This window comes from Salmo salar, chromosome ssa01, assembly GCF_905237065.1.
Source record: "Salmo salar chromosome ssa01, Ssal_v3.1, whole genome shotgun sequence".
In the NCBI taxonomy this organism is placed as follows: Eukaryota; Metazoa; Chordata; class Actinopteri; order Salmoniformes; family Salmonidae; genus Salmo; species Salmo salar.
In genome coordinates, this window is record NC_059442.1 from 47,924,449 (window position 1) to 47,944,554 (window position 20,106).

The 20,106-nt window shown below is 44.3% G+C and overlaps 1 pseudogene; it reads left to right on the top strand.

Annotated features, from left to right (window-relative positions):
- Window positions 1-20,106, top strand: part of LOC106602852 (ribokinase-like) — an 81,815-nt pseudogene that overhangs the window by 41,487 nt on the left and 20,222 nt on the right.

Genomic DNA, 20,106 nt, shown 5'->3' on the forward strand with positions numbered 1-20,106 from the left:
GTGTTGTGCCTTTTTGACCACCTTTGTTACGGTGACAATAAAACTTCGGCACTACTGGACCTCAGTCTCCTGCTTTTGACTCTGCCCCCTTTTCCCTTCCCTTAAGGAAACGTGACACCGGTTATGGAAAATGTGCTCTTTTAGTGTTTCTCCAGTAGGTTTCCTCAAGGAGAAAACATCCAGTTCTATGTCAAAGATAATAAATCAAAAACACTATAGTAAATACTACAGCAAAGTCTGAAAACAAATCGAATAAAATGTACAATCCGCAAAACGCTACAGTATATACTACAGTTCTTTTACTACAGTATTTATACTATAGTTAACTGTAAACACTACAGTAAATATTACAGTATTTACATATTTTTTTTACTTTAGTCCGCAAAACTATTGCAGAGAATACTACAGTATTCATACCATATTATAAACCGGGTCGTTTGAATATTGGATGGTGATTGGCTAAAACAGCATTCAGCCGTGTGTATGTGAGACCGTATAGCATGTGTTACGTGGAGTGGAACAGGGAAACCCAAGAGCAGACTCAGACGAGGAGACTGGGATGAAGTAACCAAGGTATTTATTGAAACACAGGGGAGAGATGGAGTGCAGGCCAGGGGAAGCTTGGGCGGGTTGCAGGAAACCAGGTGCAGAAGCTGAGACTGTAGCGAGAGGGGTTGGGACAGGGTAGCAGGTCTGGAGGGGAATCCATGGGAGCAGTAGAGTGGGGAAACCAGGGCAGAGTAGCAGGATGAGGAGACGTGGGACTGGAGACAGGGACCAGTCAGAACTGTAGCAGAGAAAAAAAACGTGTCAGGCAAGGAAAACAGGCACAACAGGATTCTAAATAGTAACAAACGGCTAGAAACGTAAACTGACTGAGCAGAGATTACGATCTGGCAGTGTGGAAGTGGCATGACTGAGTATTGTAGAGGTCTTGATTATGGAACAGGTTGCAGCTGGTGGGGATCTGTTCTGACTTCAGCACACCTGTCTTCGCCCACACAATCACACACACAGAGAGAGGGGGAGTGGGAGAGGGAGTGGTGGCAGGTCAAGGAGACACAGGATGAGCAGTAGAGGGCGTGGCAGGAGCAGATGTAACACCATGACTATGAAGTTTAGGCTTTTCACCATGCTAAAATGGCTATGTCAACAACAGTTCAACATGCCCATGTAGAAAATAAGTGTGTAGATGAACTTGAGAGAAACCAAAACTAAAAGAACACAGTGAAACAAAGTGGGCTTCACTGACAAACAAACCTGCTTCACTGACTGGTGTGTAGAAAAAGGGATACATTGTGAGTTTGAAAATACAACAAAAACGGAGCTGAAAAACATCCTACGGGATTTTTATGGTACAATGAGAAACATGAATTGCAACCAATAATATGGGATTTGCAGCTACACTGAATTCAGAGCTGGTTTGAACCAACATATCAACAACCTCCCTCTCAGTTTAGCATGAAATATATAGAAGAACATAGAACTCACAATGAGCAACAATGTGTTTGTCGCCGCAATTAAAAAGTTCAGGAAAGAAGGATGCGACAAAGCTGCCCATCACGCAGCCATAACTGAAAACAGCATGCCGCTCATCAAGCAATCCAAGGCTCTGGACACCGAAACAACTGAGGGTTTGGTGAATAAAGTGTGGTATGACATTCAACTTCATTTTAGCCGAAGTGGGAAGGAGGGAAACCGCCTGCTGAAACCTGACTCATTTAAAATATGTACAGACGACAACGGCCTACATAGTCAATCAGATGCATGAGGAACTCACTGCAGAGGAGAAAATGCATTATGTGAAAAACATGAAAAAAGCTTCAGGGGTGCCTGAGGCACATTTTCGACACAACAATTGATTTATTTATTCGCTTGTGTAATGTCAGAGGTCAGTTGAACATGGAACTCCGAAATGTGGTGCAGTTTTTTTTATGTACACTACCTACGCCTGACGAGACGACACCACAACCAGGGGAGGATCCACGTGTCAGCAGGGCAAGGTACTTCATAAGTGATGAGTTTCTAAAGTTAAACACAGCCATAGAAGACGGATGGCTGTTATCATGTATTCACCTGTGCAGTCGACATGGAAAACATCCTGTGCGCCTTCAGATATATTATAGACAGCCCAGCTTCACTGGAAATATAGAAATATAGAATGATTTCCATGATTTGAGAACTTTAGACAACTTGTAGAGTCCATATCTTGATGAATTGAGGCTGTTCTGAGGGTAAAATGTTAGGCAGGTGTTCCTAATACTCAGTGGATATGGCAAATATGTAATGGAAAATTAGATATGTAATAAGATCCATTTAAAAACACATCAGATAAAATCTTCTTGAAGCCTGTGTTTGAAACCCTGTATATCATGTTTTTGTTGTTGTTTATTTTTAACATATTTGGCATGTGCCTTAGGGCATGGTAGAAACAATAAATTATTTATTTGTGCATTCTTTAAATGTAAAAATAATATCAACCATTTACATGCATGTTATTTTCCATGTTTAAGAACTGAATCCTCAAGATAGCCATAAAAGAAAAGATAAGCAACCTGCCTTTGAGTTCTGTGTATATCGTGGCCATCCGATATCCTACATGAAACAAGAAGATGGATAACTATACCACTGCTCGTTTATCCGTTTTCTGTTTATTCGAGTTCGGAGAACTTCGTTCTCCATTTTCACCTTGGATATCGGAAAACAAGCACAGTCAAGGAGCACTGCCAAACTGGGTGTGTTTGATTTTGTTTACATCAAGTGCCGTTAGAGAGCTAATGTTAACTTTAGTGGATCTGCATTAGTCTCAGGTGAGTGCAATTTGTGTTTGTGACCAAAGCAGTAAGTCATTTTCTCCAGTGGGATACAACTATTAACTTCCGATACCCCCCTGCCAGTTGCAATCTGATTTCCATTTCAAGGCAATACATTTCTTGGCAATCGCTACCAATATTTCTGTTAGATTTATTGTATGGCTTTGCCTAAGATTGGAATTAGTAAAGTTACCCAGTAGACAGACCTCTGGGTATAAAGGGAATGCAACCCCATGAATTGAGGATATGGTATTTCATACCCCTTGCCAGAAACGGTGTAGTTTTGAATACTGCCAAGTGGAATCGAGGAATGTTCCTTCATCTGAGCCACATCTAAAACATACAGAGGAGATATCAGGGTTGAACTTGTGCAATCTAGACGGGGTGATATAGAGCTGATGGAGGAAATTAAACTGGATCAGTCTGTATCTGGAGTTCAATGTGGATGTAACACCATCCCTGCATAGGTCACTTCATAGTCCCTCATCAAGATTAATACCCAGATCTTTTTCCCATCTAAGTCGGGGTTTATGTAGCTCAGGCAGTGGTAGTCCTGACATAAGAGCATCATAAACATGGGAAATGGTCTTGAACAGTGGTTGGTCTGCATGTCAGAGTTGTTCAATAGGGGACATCTTAGGTAGGTTCCATTGGCCCTTGAGATTCACCCTAATAAAATGTTGTAGTTGTAGGTAAGTTGTTAGACAAGTGGTATTTCGGTTTCAGCTGTTCAAAGGACATAAGAATTCCCTCCTCATAACAATGTTCCAGAAGAGTGATACCCTTGTCAGACCATGGTCTAAAGTTACTATTCTGGAAAAACATAGGAATCAATCTATTGTTCCATAGAGGGGTTTTGGGGGAAATAAATCCCTCTCGTCTGAACAGCTCATGCAGTTTGCACCATGCCAGGACAGAATGCATAAAAAAGTGTTGTCTGTGATAGTTTTTATAGATTTCATGTCCCATTTGTAAAACAATTCTGCCCGAAATCTAGACTGCGCAGCCCAGTAATACATTCTGAAATTGGGGAGTATTAAGCCACCTTGACCGTAATCAAGGGTCAGTTTGTCCAGGCTAACCCTAGGGGTTTTACTGTGCCAGATAAACCATCTGGTCAGCTTGTCGAGAGAGGAAAAGAATGCTGCGGGTACAGGGATGTGGAGAGATTGAAACAAATATAGAAATCTGGGCAGGACATTCAATTCTACCCAGTAGAGTGAGAGACAAGTCCATTCCATCCATTTACACAGGTCACCCCTCCACCTTTTGCAACAAGCAGGCCAGATTGAGTTTATAGAGGTTGTTCAGGTGACCATCCATCATTATGCCCAAATATGTGAAGCCCATAAGCAACCATCTAAAAGGAAACTTATCCTGGATGGTATGATAGTCAAAGACAGACAACGGTAAGATTGTGCTTTTATCAAAATTGACCTTATATCCAGAGAAAGAAATATAATACTGTAATAGGTTCTCTAAGTTCGAGAGGGAATGTTCTGGATTCATTAGAAATAAGATAAGGTCGTCCGCAAAAAGTGATAATTTATGGGTCTGGGGGCCCAGCTCAAAGCCATGTATGTCAGGGCACGTTCTAATGGCCTCAGCCAACGGTTCGATGGTGAGGGCGAAGAGGTGAGGGCTAACAGGGCAACCCTGTCTGTTCCCCTATAGAGAGGGAAAGAGGAAGAAGTAATCCTAGCTAATCCTAGCTGTAGGAGATTTGTAGAGGGATTTTATCAAGTTTACAAACACCATGCCTAAACCAAACTTTTCCAAAACGCGAAAGAGATATCACCATTCCACCCTATCAAAGGCCTTTTTGGCTGTGACATTAGGTATTTTGTTTTTGTTAGCAAGGTGAATTATATCAAAGAACCTTCTGAGATTATTGGAGGACAATCTGTTAATTATGAAGCTAGTCTGATCTGGGTTGACCAACAGGGGGAGGCATGACTCCAGTCTCTTAGATAGCATTGCGGTGACCAGTTTACAATATGTATTAAGGAGAGAGATCGATCTATATAAGGCTCACTTTAGCAGGTTTTTCCCTTTCTTGTGAATTACTGTAATCACAGTTTGAAAGAAAGTCCCTGGAAAGCAGTTTTAAGTACCTCCATAAGGTAGGGTACCAACAGCTCCTTAAATTCTTTACAGAACTCCTGGAGGGAAGCCATCCTCCCCAGGAGATTTATTAGAAAGTAAAGATTTAATTGCCTCCAACAATTCAGGGATTGAGAACTGTTCACTCAGGCGCTCTCTGTCTTCCTCTGACAGGCATGGGAGGTTGAGAGAGGAGAGAAAAGAGTTGATCTCTGATAGATCATCACTTGATTGGGAAGTATAGTCCTTGTAATATTTCTTAAAAGTATCATTCATTTTAGTAGGGTCGAAAGATATCTCATTAGTAAGAGTTTCTATAGCATTAATTGTCCTCTTACTTTCCTCTGCTTTCAGTTGCCATGCCAGTACTTTGTGTGCTTTCTCTCCAAGCTCGTAATAACGCTGTTTTGATTGTGATGCCCTCTCAGCTTGATATGTGTTCAGAGTATTATATTTCTTTTTTTTCTATTTACCATTAGCCTGTATAGGTCTTTAGTCAGGCCTCTTTGGTAGGTTTTCTCTAGCTCAGAGATTTCAGAGTCAAGTACATTCAGTTCAGCACCATGTTTTCTCTTCAACCCTCAGATGGGCTTTCAATGCATCCCAAAGAAGGAAACTGTCAGGAGCGGAGGGTTTTGTTTGTCAAAGTAAAAATATTGATCTAATCTTTGATGAATGCACAAATTTCAGGTTGCTTCAGGAGTGTAGAATGTAGTCTACATCTATATGCTACATTTTCCTTAGTAGGAATGGAGATTGATAATACCAGAGGAGCAATCTGGGGAGATAATCGGTATCTAACACTCAATGAAACAGTTGGGTTGATAGCAAAAAGTTATCTATGTGTGTGGGTGTGAATAAAAAGAGTAGGCCCTATCCTGTGGGTGCATCGGTCTCCAGATGTCTAGTAAATTGAGATCCTTCATAAATGACATGGTGAGATTGGTGGCCTTGGTAAGAGGGGAGGGTTTATCAGAGAACCTATCAAAAACTGTATCTTAACAGAAATCTCCTCTAGCCAGTAGCCATCCTGGTGGTGCTTAAGCAACCTGAAGGAAGACATTCTGAATAAACATATGGTCATCGAAGTTAGGAGCATAAATATTCAATAGGTCCAAGACCCCGAATATATTTGCCCCTGCACCAAAACAAACCTGCCTGAGGGATCAGACATGTTGCTCACACAGAAGGGGATGTGTCTAGAGTTAAGGATGCAAAAACTTGTCCTACCCATTCCCTTTTTAATTTATTCTGTTCTGTTCTTCTGTAAGATATGTTTCTTGTAAGAACACAATGTCAGTCTTTCATTTCTTAAGGTATGTATAGAATATTTTCCTCTTAACCGGGCTGTTAGGACCTTTTACGTTGAATGTGACATATTTTTGTGGATTAAGCATGGGTTGAGTTTCAAATATATAACCAAATGGTAATTTTTTATTTCACCTTTATTTAACCAGGTTGGCTAGTTGAGAACAAGTTCTCATTTGCAACTGTGACCTGGCCAAGATAAAGCAAAGCAGTTCGACACATACAACAACACAGAGTTACACATGGAATAAACAAACATACAGTCAATAATACAGTAGAAAAAGTCTATATACAGTATGTGCAAATGAGGTAGGATAAGGGAGGTAAGGCAATAAATAGGCCATGGTGGGAAAGTAATTACAATATAGCAATTAAACACTGGAATGGTAGATGTGCAGAAGATGAATGTGCAAGTAGAGATACTGGGGTGCAAAGGAGCAAGATAAATAAATAAATACAGTATGGGGATGAGGTAGTTGGATGGGCTAGTAACAGATGGGCTATGTGCAGGTGCAGTGATCGGTAATCACTCATATGTAAATAGTCAGGTAATGTTTCAGTGACCTGTGTGTCAATTTAGGAAGGAATCAATGTTAAACTTAGAAAAATAAATACATAAACCCCATCCACTCTGATTGTTGGACTAAAACCACAATCCCAACCATCAAACAGGAAAACACTTGTAGAGATACATTATTGCTCACTTTCCATCTTGCTTTTACTAGCTAAACTTTGGCATAAACTAAAACCTACGAGCTCTCTATGTTGAAAACAAATGTTGTGAATAGACATTTATGGCTGAATATTTTACTGTCAACAATAAGAGCTGCTTGAGTCTCTTTTCAGGAGAAGAGGAGAAACATAAATGGAGGGAAAAGCAATGGGCCAAAGGCTACTAATTTGCTTCGTCCAGTGGATATTGTCAAAATAAAATATACTCTCCTGTAAATGTAATACAACTCACCACAGGAAAAATAACTGTTAGTTGAAAATGTCCAAATCAACTGTAGCGACCGAATCGCAGGGTAAACAGATCCAAATTCCAAATAGACATTCAGTCCCAGGACAGCACAAACAAGAAAAAAAACAATAAACTGCATCAAATTCCAAGGATAGACCTTTGTGAATCAAATGCGGTTCAGGTCTTTGAGAAAAGTAAACCCTTCTCCCGGTGTGTCGAAGAGATGGCTTCGGTCATTGTGCTAAACTTTCATCCGCGCAGGGTGAATGAGGTAGCCGGTGATGTTCTTCTCCTTCAGGGCTTTGGCGACTGGTTTGAACCGTTTGCAACGTCTGGCGAGATCCGCGCTCATATCCGGGAAAGGGCTGACCCTCTTGCCATCGATGGTGATGTCCCCTTTGGCTCTTGCAAGTTGCAGTATCTTCTCCCTGTCCTGGAAATGAAGGAACCTGATCAGGGCGGCTCGTGGGGGTTTTGTTGTTAAGGTTCTGTGGGCCTGTTCGATTTACAGCGGCTTGGTGAAGTTGGTTATGCCTAGGACATCAGGGATCCAATGAGTGAAGAAACGGACGGGGTCACGGCCATCGCTGTCCTCCTTCAATATTGCTGCGTCTGCTCTAGTTCTCCATCTGGTCCACATTGTTTTTGAGATCGACATTGTCCTTCTGCACCTGTTTCATAACCTGGTCATGTCGAGTGACGGTATCTTCAACTGTGCTAATGTGTAACTCAGCCTCAGTCGTTCTCAAAAGGAGATAATTCAGGGAGGATTTCAGGTCGTCAATGGAAGAATGGAGTCCAGCCAATTTAGTGTAAGTTTTCAGTGAAAGACCTTTGTTACCATTTTGAATTTCCTGGAGAAGAGTAGCAAGCATTCTGGAAGACTCTGAAGAGGCTGCTGAGAGCAACAGTGTGGACCATGTTTTAAGCAGACCACCATAGTCCCTGTGCCCAAGAACACCAAGGTAACCTGCCTAAATGACTACTGAACCGTAGCATTCACGTCTGAAGCCATGAAGTGCTTAGAAAGGCTGGTCATGGCTCACATCAACACCATTATCCCAAAAACCCTAGACCCACTCCAATTTGCATACCGCCCTAACAGATCCACAGATGATGCAATCTCTATTGTACTCCACACAGCCATTTTCCACCTGGACAAAATGAACACTAATGTGAGAATGCTATTCATTGACTACAGCTCAGCGTTCAACACCATAGTGCCTTCAAAGCTCATCAGTAAGCTAAGGACCCTGGGACTAAACACCTCCCTCTGCAACCTCGATCCTGGACTCCCTGACGGGCCTCCCCCAGGTGGTAAGAGTAGGTAACAACACAGCCGCCACGCTGATACTCAAGACAGGGCCCCTCAGGGGTGCTTGCTCAATCCCCTCCTGTACTCTCTGTTCACTCATGACTGCACGGCCAGGCACGACTCCAACACCATCATTAAGTTTGCCGATGGCACAACAGTGGAAGGCCTGATCACCGACAACGACGAGACAGCCTATAGCGAGGTGGTAAGAGACCTGGCCGTGTAGTGCCAGGACAACAACCTCTCCTCCCTCCACGTGATCAAGACAAAGGAGATGCTTGTGGACAACAGGAAAAAGAAGCCCAAGCACGCCCCCATTCTCATCGACGGGGATGTAGTGGAGCAGGTTGAGAGCTTCAAGTTCCTTGGTGTCCACATCCCCAAACTAACATGGTCCAAGCACACCAAGACAGTCATGAAGAGGGCACGACAAAACCTATTCCCCTCAGGAGACTGAAAAGATTTGGCATAGGTCCTCAGATCCTCAAAAGGTTCTACAGCTGCACCATCGAGAGCATCCTGACTGTTTGCATCATTTCCTGGTATGGCAACTGCTTGTCCTCTGACCGCAAGGCACTACAGAGGGTAGTGCGTATGGCCCAGTACATCACTGGGGCCAAGCTCCCTGCCATCCAGGACCTCTATACCAGGCGGTGTCAGAGGAAGGCCCTAAAAATTGTCAAAGACTCCAGCCACCTTAGTCATAGAGTGTTCTCTCTGCTACCGCACGGCAAGCGGTACCGGAGTGCCAAGTCTAGGTCCATGAGGTTTCTAAAAAGAGCTTCTACCCCCAAGCCATAAGACTCCTAAACATCTAATCAAATGGCCACCGAGACTATTTGCATTGCCTTCCCCCCCTCTTTTACACAGCTGCTACTCTCTGTTGTTATCATTTATGAATAGTCACATTAACCTGTTGGGGGTAGGGGGCAGTATTTACACGGCCGGATAAAAAACGTACCCGATTTAATCTGGTTATTACTACTGCCCAGAAACTAGAATATGCATATAATTATTGGCTTTGGATAGAAAACACCCTAAAGTTTCTAAAACTGTTTGAATGGTGTCTGTGAGTATAACAGAACTCATATGGCAGGCAAAAACCTGAGAAGATTCTGTACAGGAGGTGCCCTCTCTGACCATTCCTTGAGCTTCTTGACTCTGTTTATTGAAGACTGAGGATCTTTGCAGTAACGTGACACTTCCTACGGCTCCCATAGGCTCTCAGAAGGCGGGAAAAAGCTGAATGATGTAATTCCAGCCACTGGCTGAAAAACATTAGCGCTTTTGGCAAGTGCTCTATCAGAGGACAATGGGCTGAGGCGCGTGCACGAGTCGACCCCATGTTTTATTTTCTTTCGTCTTTGAACCTAAACACGCTTTCCCGGTCGGAATATTATCGCTTTTTACGAGAAAAATGGCATAAAAATTGATTTTAAACAGTGGATGACATGCTTCGAAGTACGGTAATGGAATATTTAGAATTTTTTTGTCACGAAATGCGTCGTGCGCGTCACCCTTCTTTACCATTCGGATAGTGTCTTGAACGCACGAACAAAACAGAGGATATTTGGATATAACTATGGATTATTTTGAACCAAACCAACATTTGTTATTGAGGTAGAAGTCTTGGGAGTGCATTCTGACGAAGACAGCAAAGGTAATAACATTTTTCTTATAGTAAATCTGATTTTGGTGAGTGCTAAACTTGGTGGGTGTCTAAATAGCTAGCCCTGTGATGCCGGGATATCTACTGAGAATATTGCAAAATGTGCTTTCACCGAAAAGCTATTTTAAAATCGGACATTGCGAGTGCATAGAGGAGTTCTGTATCTATAATTCTTAACCTCTATGGGCTAGGTGGGACGCTTGCGTCCCACCTACTCAACAGCCAGTGTAATCCCGTGGCGCGATATTCAAATACCTCAAAAATGCAAAAACTTCAATTTTTCAAACATATGACTATTTTACACCATTTTAAAGACAAGACTCTCGTTAATCTAACCACACTGTCCGATTTCAAAAAGGTTTTACAACGAAAGCAAAACATTAGATTATGTCAGCAGAGTACCCAGCCAGAAATAATCAGACACCCATTTTTCAAGCTAGCATATAATGTCACATAAACCCAAACCACAGCTAAATGCAGCACTAACCTTTGATTATCTTCATCAGATGACAACCCTAGGACATTATGTTATACAATACATGCATGTTTTGTTCAATCAAGTTCATATTTATATCAAAAACCAGCTTTTTACATTAGCATGTGACGTTCAGAACTAGCATACCCCCCGCAAACTTCCAGGGAATTTACTAACAATTTACTAAATTACTCACGATAAACGTTCACAAAAAGCATAACAATTATTTTAAGAATTATAGATAAAGAACTCCTCTATGCACTCGATATGTCCGATTTTCAAATAGCTTTTTGGTGAAAGCACATTTTGCAATATTCTAAGTACATAGCCCAGCCATCACGGGCTAGCTATTTAGACACCCAGCAAGTTTAGCCTTCACCAAAATCAGATTTACTATTACAAAAGTTTGATTACCTTTGTTGTCTTCGTCAGAATGCACTCCCAGGACTGCTACTTCAATAACAAATGTTGGTTTGGTCCAAAATAATCCATCGTTATATCCAAATAGTGGCGTTTTGTTCGTGCATTCCAGACACTATCCGAAATGGTAAATCAGGGTCGCGAGCATGGCGCAATTCGTGACAAAAAAAATCTAAATATTCCATTACCGTACTTCGAAGCATGTCAACCGCTGTTTAAAATCCATTTTTATGCCATTTTTCTCGTAAAAAAGCGATAATATTCCGACCGGGAATCTCCTTTTAGGTAAACAGAGGAAAGAAAACAAAGCTTTCGGTCGACGCGGGCACGAGCCTGAGTCTCACAGTACTGTAACCAGCCACTACCCAAACGCGCTACTTTGTTTTAGCCAGAGCCTGCAAAGCCACGATTCAGCTTTTTGCCGCCTTCTGAGAGCCTATGGCAGCCGTAGGAAGTGTCACGTAACAGCAGAGATCCTTTGTAATGGATAGAGATGGCAAAGAAGGCGAAGAAATGGTCAGACAGGGTACTTCCTGTACAGAATCTTCTCAGGTTTTGACCTGCCATTTGAGTTCTGTTATACTCACAGACAACATTCAAACAGTTTTAGAAACTTTGGAGTGTTTTCTATCCAAAGCCAATAATTATATGCATATTCTAGTTACTGGGCAGGAGTAGTAACCAGATTAAATCGGGTACGTTTTTTATCCAGCCGTGTCAATACTGCCCCCTAGCCCTAACAGGTTAATCGTTTAATTGTAATTAACTAGGAGATTGGGGCACCAAGGAAAATATTCTGATTACAAAGTTATCATTTTCCTAATATAACTTTCCTATATTATAATATAGGCCGATTATCTTCTGGTTTAAATGGTGTATTTTACCTCGCGTCCAGTCTCATTCCAAACGTCGTAAATTGTTGTATCTGCACGAACCCAGTCTTTACTAAAATCATCCATACATCAATTGTCTTAAAATCATTTATTTACTACACTAAGTAATTAATAGAAAACATACAAACAGTAATTATTGTCACAAAGGATTGGTAGAGTAATGTGCCCTAATGGCTAACAGGCATGGCTGGTCTGTTAGACAATGGGTCATAAACGGTCAGCTGAGGAGGTACACAGAGTTCATTAATATTAACAATTGACAATTGAACGCTCACTCATTCGGGAACAATTGCAATCAATATATATTTACGCTCAGTGTGTCGTCGGGATCCTTGTTGGAGCGTCGTTCTGATGGAGAGTTCTCTCTCTCTCTCTCGGTTAGAATGGATCTTTCAAAGCGACATTCATTAATGTCGTTATAGAATGGATGTTTCGTTGGTCTTCGCGTTCAATGATATAATTTACTTAGCTGCAGACTAATAATTAATATCAAAGACTTGTTCTTATTCTGTCAGTATCAATAGTCTAAAAGTTAACCACGTGGTATAGTTCACTTTCAGTAGAGGAATTGGATGGTAAAACCTATTGGCCATGGAGTGGAGGCCTGGTCTGTTAGAAATGTAAATCAGGGTGTGTTTTATTGTGACCATAGAACAGGCTTGTCAAATGACGCCTGGTCCTGTCCGTGTCCCTGGGGGCGTGCCGATGACTGAGTCAAGCCTGGTACAGAAATCCAATTCTATCACATTAACATCAGTACATAGCATCTCAATGTATTACAAATAGCTTTATCCTTATTAATACATTCCATACAACCATGTGTATGCAAGTCTCAAGGCTGAGTCTACTATATAAACCGTTTTATGGTAATATGGCTATATTGTCTCTTCTGAGTATCACAAAATTGTACTAAGCGGACCAGTTCGTAGCTGGATTCTTCACCAATCTTCCATACCTTCTCCAGAACACAAATGTCGTTCGGTTCTCCAATTCTATGAGTTGGAAGAATTTCCTTTGTCTCTCTATGAAACATGTGTTAGGAGATTCTCCTCTTAGAGTTATTACAACCCTTTCACACAGGGCCTGGGTTGGGGGGAAGGTAGGTTGGGGGATGGTACAAAGGGGAGGGGGTCAACTGTCCTCCCTGTACCCAAATAGGCCAACGTCATGACACCTTGTTCGGGCGGCGTTCGGCGGTCGACGTCACCGGCTTACTAGTTGCCACCGATCGATGTTTCACTGTTCGTTTGGTTTTGTCTTTATTGTGTACACCTGTTTTTCATTACGCTAATCATGTTCATTATTTAACATCTGTATTTCCTGTTTGTCTTGTCGGTGATTGTTTGTCTGTTTTGTGTAGTTGGAGGTGTTTTCTCCAAACTATGTATTTTTCGATGAGAAGATTTATTGATAATTTTAGTAAACACGTTTGTTTACCTTTATCCCTGTGTCCTGCGCCTGACTCTTCCACTTCTCTAAGAAAACCATTACAGAATCACTGACCACGCAATGGAGTCAGCAGGAGCAGCCAGTCCTCCTAGTCATATAGAGGAGCGCGTTCAGCAGCAGGCGAATATGATACAGAATCTTGTGACTGCCATGGATTACGTGCTGCTGACCATGGAGAGAGTGGAGAGGAAAGGATGTCCCGTCAACCCAGCCACACCACCGCCCGGCACACCTCTGGATCATCTCCAACTGCCGTCTGGATCCGGTGGGATTCGGCTCTCGCTCCCGGGAGCGTATGATGGAGCAGCTGCCGGGTGTCAGGGGTTCCTACTCCAGCTGGAGCTCTACCTGGCGGCTGTCCAGCCGCCGCCCTCGGGACGCGAGAGAGTGAGCGCCCTCATCTCCTGTTTGACTGGTAAAGCCCTGGAGTGGGCCAACGCCATCTGGGAGGTGGAAGACCCGACTCGGGATATAACTACGAGGACTTCTCCCGCCGCTTTCGGGCAGTATTTGATCATCCACCAGAAGGAAGAGTGGCGGGAGAGCGCTTGTTCCATTTAAGACAGGAGATGAGGAGCGCTCGGGAGTTTGCACTGGATTTTAGAACTCTGGCGGCTGGTGCAGGATGGAATGAGCGGGCCCTGATCGATCACTACAGGTGTGGTTTGCGAGAGGACGTTCGTAGGGAGCTAGCCTGCAGGGACACCACCCTCCACCTGGACCAGCTGGTGGACTTATCTATCCAGCTGGATAACCTGCTGGCCTCCCGCGGACGTCCGGATCGGGGTCCGTTGGTTCCATCCTCCAGTCCCTTAGACCCAACACCGATGGAGTTGGGCGGGGCTGGTTCTAGAGAGACCGGAGGGGAAACCGTTCCATGCACCAGAGGTGACCGCAGAGGACACACTGCTGGTCGGTGCTGGGGAGGTTTTCCAGGTAGTCGAGGTGGTAGGCGGAACACTGGTGGTTCATCTCAGGTGAGTAGGCACACGACTCACCCAGACCCCCCAGTTGCTCACATGTGGTTATCTATAAGATTTCCAGGGTTTTCCCCGCATTCCCAGCATAAGGCGCTAGTAGATTCAGGCGCAGCTGGGAACTTTATTGATCGGTCTTTGGCCAATAGATTAGGGATTCCTATTGTTCCCGTTGATGTTCCCTTCCCTATACATGCCCTAGATAGTCGTCCTTTGGGGTCTGCGCTGATTAGGGAGGTCACAGTTCCCATTACTATGGTGACGCAGGAGAGTCATGAAGAGAGTATTAGTCTCTTTCTGATTGACGCTCCTGCGTTTCCCGTTGTGTTGGGGCTTCCCTGGTTGGCTTCTCATGATCCTATTATTTCGTGGCAACAGAGGGTTCTCAAGGGATGGTCCTGTCAGTGTTCAGGGAGGTGTTTAGGTGTCTCCTTAGGTGCCACTATGGTGGAAAGTCCAAACCAGGTTTCCACCATGCACATTCTTCCCGAATATGCCGATTTGGCAATCGCCTTCTGTAAAAGGAAGGCGACTCAATTACCACCCCATCGACCGGGGGATTGTGCGATAAATCTCCTGGAGGGTGCTGCACTTCCCAGGAGTCACGTGTATCCTCTGTCACAGGAGGAGACAGCGGCTATGGAAACATATGTCGCTGAATCTCTGGGACAGGGATACATTCGGCCCTCCATTTCACCTGTCTCCTCGAGCTTCTTTTTTGTGAAGAAGAAGGATGAAGGTTTACGCCCGTGCATTGACTATCGAGGTTTGAACCAGATTACTGTGAAATACAGTTACCCGCTACCTCTGATCGCTAGTATGACAGAATCATTGCTCGGGGCGCGCTTCTTCACAAAATTGGACCTCAGGAGCGCGTACAACCTGGTGCGTATCAGGAGAGGGGATGAGTGGAAGACAGCATTTAGCACTACTTCTGGGCACTATGAGTACCTCGTCATGCCGTATGGGTTAATGAATGCTCCATCCGTCTTCCAATCATTTGTGGATGAGATCTTCAGGGACCTGCACGGGCGGGGTGTAGTGGTGTATATAGATGATATTCTCATATACTCCACCACCCGCGCTGAGCATGTGTCCCTTGTGCGTACGGTGCTTGGTCGACTGTTGGAGCATGACCTTTACGTCAAGGCGGAGAAATGTCTGTTCTTTCAACAGTCCGTCTCCTTCCTTGGGTACCGTTTGTCCGCATCAGGGGTGGAGATGGAGACTGACCGCATTTCAGCCGTGCGTAATTGGCCGACTCCAACCACGGTAAAGGAGGTGCAGCGGTTTTTAGGGTTTGCCAACTACTACCGGAGGTTTATCCGGGGTTTTGGCCAGGTGGCGGCTCCCATTACCTCCTTACTGAAGGGGGGACTGGTGCGGTTGCGGTGGTCGGCTGAGGCGGACAGAGCTTTTGGTAACCTGAAGGCTCTGTTTACCACGGCTCCAGTGCTGGCGCATCCTGATCCCTCCTTAGCGTTCATAGTTGAGGTGGATGCATCCGAGGCTGGAATAGGGGCTGTGCTATCTCAGCGCTCGGGTAAACCACCAAAACTCCACCCCTGTGCTTTCTTTTCGAAGAAGCTCAGCCCGGCGGAGCGAAACTATGACGTGGTGGATAGGGAGTTGTTAGCTGTTGTCTGGGCTCTGAAAGCGTGGAGACATTGGCTTGAGGGGGCTAGATACCCTTTCCTCATTTGGACTGACCACCAAAATCTGGAGTATATTCGGGCAGCGAGGAGACTGAACCCTCGCCAGGCTAGGTGGGCCATGTTTTTCACACGCTTTTCTTTCACTCTTTCTTATAAACCAGGTTCCCAGAACGTCAAGGCAGACACACTGTCCCGGCTGTATGATACAGAGGAGCGGTCCACAGAGCCCACTCCCATAATTCCAGCCTCATGCCTGGTGGCACCGGTGGTTTGGGAGATGGACGCGGACATCGAACGGGCGTCACGTGCAGAACCCACTCCCTCCCAGTGTCCCGTTGGGCGCGTGTACGTGCCGTTTGATGTTTGCGATCGTTTGATCTGTTGGGCCCACACATCACCCTCCTCTGGTCATCCTGGTATAGGTCGGACGGTGCGCTGCCTTACGGGGAAGTACTGGTGGCCCACGTTAGCCAAGGACGTGAGGGTTTATGTCTCCCCCTGTTCGGAATGCGCACAGTGCAAGGCACCTAGACATCTGCCCAGAGGGAAATTACAACCCCTTCCCGTTCCGCAACAACCGTGGTCACACCTATCGGTGGATTTCTTGACGGATCTCCCCCCGTCACGGGGTAACACCACGATCCTGGTCGTTGTGGATCGGTTTTCTAAGTCCTGCCGTCTCCTTCCTTTGCCCGGTCTCCCTACGGCCCTACAGACTGCGGAGGCCCTATTCACCCATGTATTCTGGCACTACGGGGTGCCTGAGGATATAGTCTCTGATCGGGGTCCCCAATTTACGTCTAGAGTCTGGAGAGCGTTTATGGAACGCCTGGGGGTCTCGGTCAGCCTTACCTCGGGGTTCCACCCCGAGAGTAACGGGCAGGTGGAAAGAGTCAACCAAGAGGTGGGTAGGTTTCTGCGGTCCTATTGCCAGGACCGGCCTGGAGAGTGGGCATCATTTATCCCATGGGCGGAGATGGCCCAAAATTCCCTACGCCACTCTTCCACTAACCTTACCCCTTTTCAGTGTGTGCTAGGGTATCAGCCGGTCCTGGCACCATGGCATCAGAGCCAGATCGAGGCTCCTGCGGTGGATGAATGGTTTCGGCACTCGGAGGAGACATGGAACGCTGCCCATGTACGTCTTCAATGAGCCATCAGGCGGCAAAAGGCGAGTGCCGACAGCCACCGCAGTGAGGCCCCGGTTTATGCACCGGGGGATCGGGTCTGGCTCTCGACCCGAAACCTGCCCCTTCACATGCCCTGCCGGAAGCTGGGTCCGCAGTTTGTGGGGCCATTTAAAGTCCTGAGGAGATTGAACGAGGTTTGTTATAGGTTACAACTTCTCCCTGATTATCATATTAACCCCTCGTTCCATGTGTCTCTCCTCAGGCCGGTGGTGACTGGTCCGCTCCAGCAGTCTGAGGTACGGGAGGTTCCTCCGCCCCCTCTGGACATCGAGGGGGCCCCGGCATATACCGTACGAGCCATTATGGACTCCAGACGTCGGGCGAGGGGCCTTCAGTACCTCGTGGAGTGGGAGGGGTATGGCCCGGAGGAGCGAAGCTGGGTACCGGCAGAAGACATCCTGGATCCGTTGTTAATCCTGGATTTTCACCGCTTCCGTCCGGATCACCCTGCTCTCCATCCTCCGGGTCGTCTCCGGGTCGACGTCACCGTCTTACTAGTTGCCACCGATCGATGTTTCACTGTTCGTTTGGTTTTGTCTTTATTGTGTACACCTGTTTTTCATTTCGCTAATCATGTTCATTATTTAACATCTGATTTCCGGTTTGTCTTGTCGGTGATTGTTTGTCTGTTTTGTGTAGTTGGAGGTGTTTTCTCCAAACTATGAATTTTTACGATGAGAAGATTTATTGATAATTTTAGTAAACACGTTTGTTTACCTTTATCCCTGTGTCCTGCGCCTGACTCCTCCACTTCACTAAGAAAACCATTACATTGTTATTTTACTGCTGCTCTTTAACCTCTCTAGGGTCGGCGGGACGAAATCGTCCCACCTACTCAACAGCCAGTTGAATCCCGTGGCGCGTTATTCAAAAACCTTAGAAATGCTATTACTTCAATTTCTCAAACATATGACTATTTTACACCATTTTAACCTCTTGGCGTTCCCCTAGGATAGGGCTAAAGCGATTTTTGAAATAAATTCGTGCCCATTTTAAACGGCCTCCTACTCAAACTCAGAAGCTAGGATATGCATGTAATTAATACTTGTGGATAGAAAACACCCTAAAGTTTGTAAAACTGTTTGAATGGTGTCTGTGAGTATAACAGAACTCATATGGCAGTCAAAACCCCGAGACCGATCGTAACAGGAAGTGGAATTCTGAATTGCGGACTCAACTTCATCTCATTGCCTATAAATCACACAGTGAGCAATGGTTCATTGAGCACTTCCTATTGCTTCCACTAGATGTCCCCAGTCTTTACAAAGCGGTTTGAGTCTCCTACTGTGAAAACTGACTGAATGACACGCTGTGGAACGTGGTCACACAGAGAGGGCCATCACCATTATGACGACGGCGCCCCTGGCTACCCTCCCCTTTCGAAACGTTTTGAAAGACAATGCAATCTTCCCCCTTGAATCTTATTGGAGCTCTGGTTGAAAAAGGCCCTTAAAGATTTATGCTATACAACGTTTGACATGTTTGAACGAACCTAAATAAAAAAAAAAATGCATTTTTTCGAAAGAGGTGTCCCGCGCACGATGGAACTTTTGGTGCAGCCTTCAGAACGCGCTAACAATAACAAGCTATTGGAACATAAAGGATACATTTTTTTGAACTAAAATACATTTGTTGTGGACCTGGGATTCCTAGAAGTGCTTTCTGATGAAGATAATCAAAGGTAAGGGATTATTGACAATAGTATACAAGACTAGATTTGATATGCGATTGTTCCAAGATGGCGCTGACCTGTAACGCTAGCCTATTTTTCTGAGTATCGCATCCCCTTTTATCACAAAGTGTGATTACCCAGTAAAGTTATTTTTAAATCTGGCATTACAGGTGCTTTCAAGAGATATTCATCTATAAATCTTAGAATGTCAATATTACATTTTAAAAATCTTTTCGAATAGTAATTTAGTAAATTGTAGCGCTGTTTCACCGGATGCATTTGAGGGAAAATAGTTAGTCAACGTTACGTGCCGATGTAAAATGCTGTTTTTATATATAAATATGAACTTTATCGAACAAAAGAATGCATGTATTGTGTAACATGATGTCCTAGGAGTGTCATCTGATGAAGTTTGTCAAAGGTTAGTGCTGCATTTAGCTGTTTTTTGGTTATTTGTGATGCATGTGGTTGGTCGGAAAATAGCTATGTGGCTACTTTTACGATATACTCCTCTAACATAATCTAATGTTTTGCTTTTGCTGTAAAGCCTTTTTGAAATCGGACAACGTGGTTCGATTCAGGAGAGGTGTATCTATAAAACGATATAACATAGTCCTATATTAGAAAAAAGAAAATATTACATTTTGTTATGCTAATTGGGTTAGGATTTTTCGCTGGATGTAACCCCCCGACCAGGGGTTAAACTGTCCTCAGAGGCAACTAACATTAAAGAACTAGTCATCCAGTGCTCGTGATGAAGGGTAGACATCTCATCCCACTTTTGGCTTTAACGCGTTTGAGCAAATCGTCAATAACAGTAAACAGTCAGGAGGCACATGCACAGAGCACTTAAATGAGACAGTGAGAATATTTTTCTTTAGGCTATAGGAAAGGCCAATGTCCAGGCTTTCATAGAGCTAGTGAGTGCTGAACAGTCATACTTGAGTAAAAGTTGTCGTGTTAATTCTTACACAGGGACACTCAAAGTCAATCTTAAAATGAATAATTGTTTATTGTCAGCGCACTGGAGAGGTTGCAACAAACTCAATGCACCATAGTACACGTCAATCAGGATCACTGCAGACCCAGCAGTTGTCTTATATACGGCTATACACAGACAAGTTATATTTGCATGATTTAGCATAATTAATTAATCATTACCGTTTTGTTTCATTCATGTGACAGACCAATTCTGGTTCATAACAT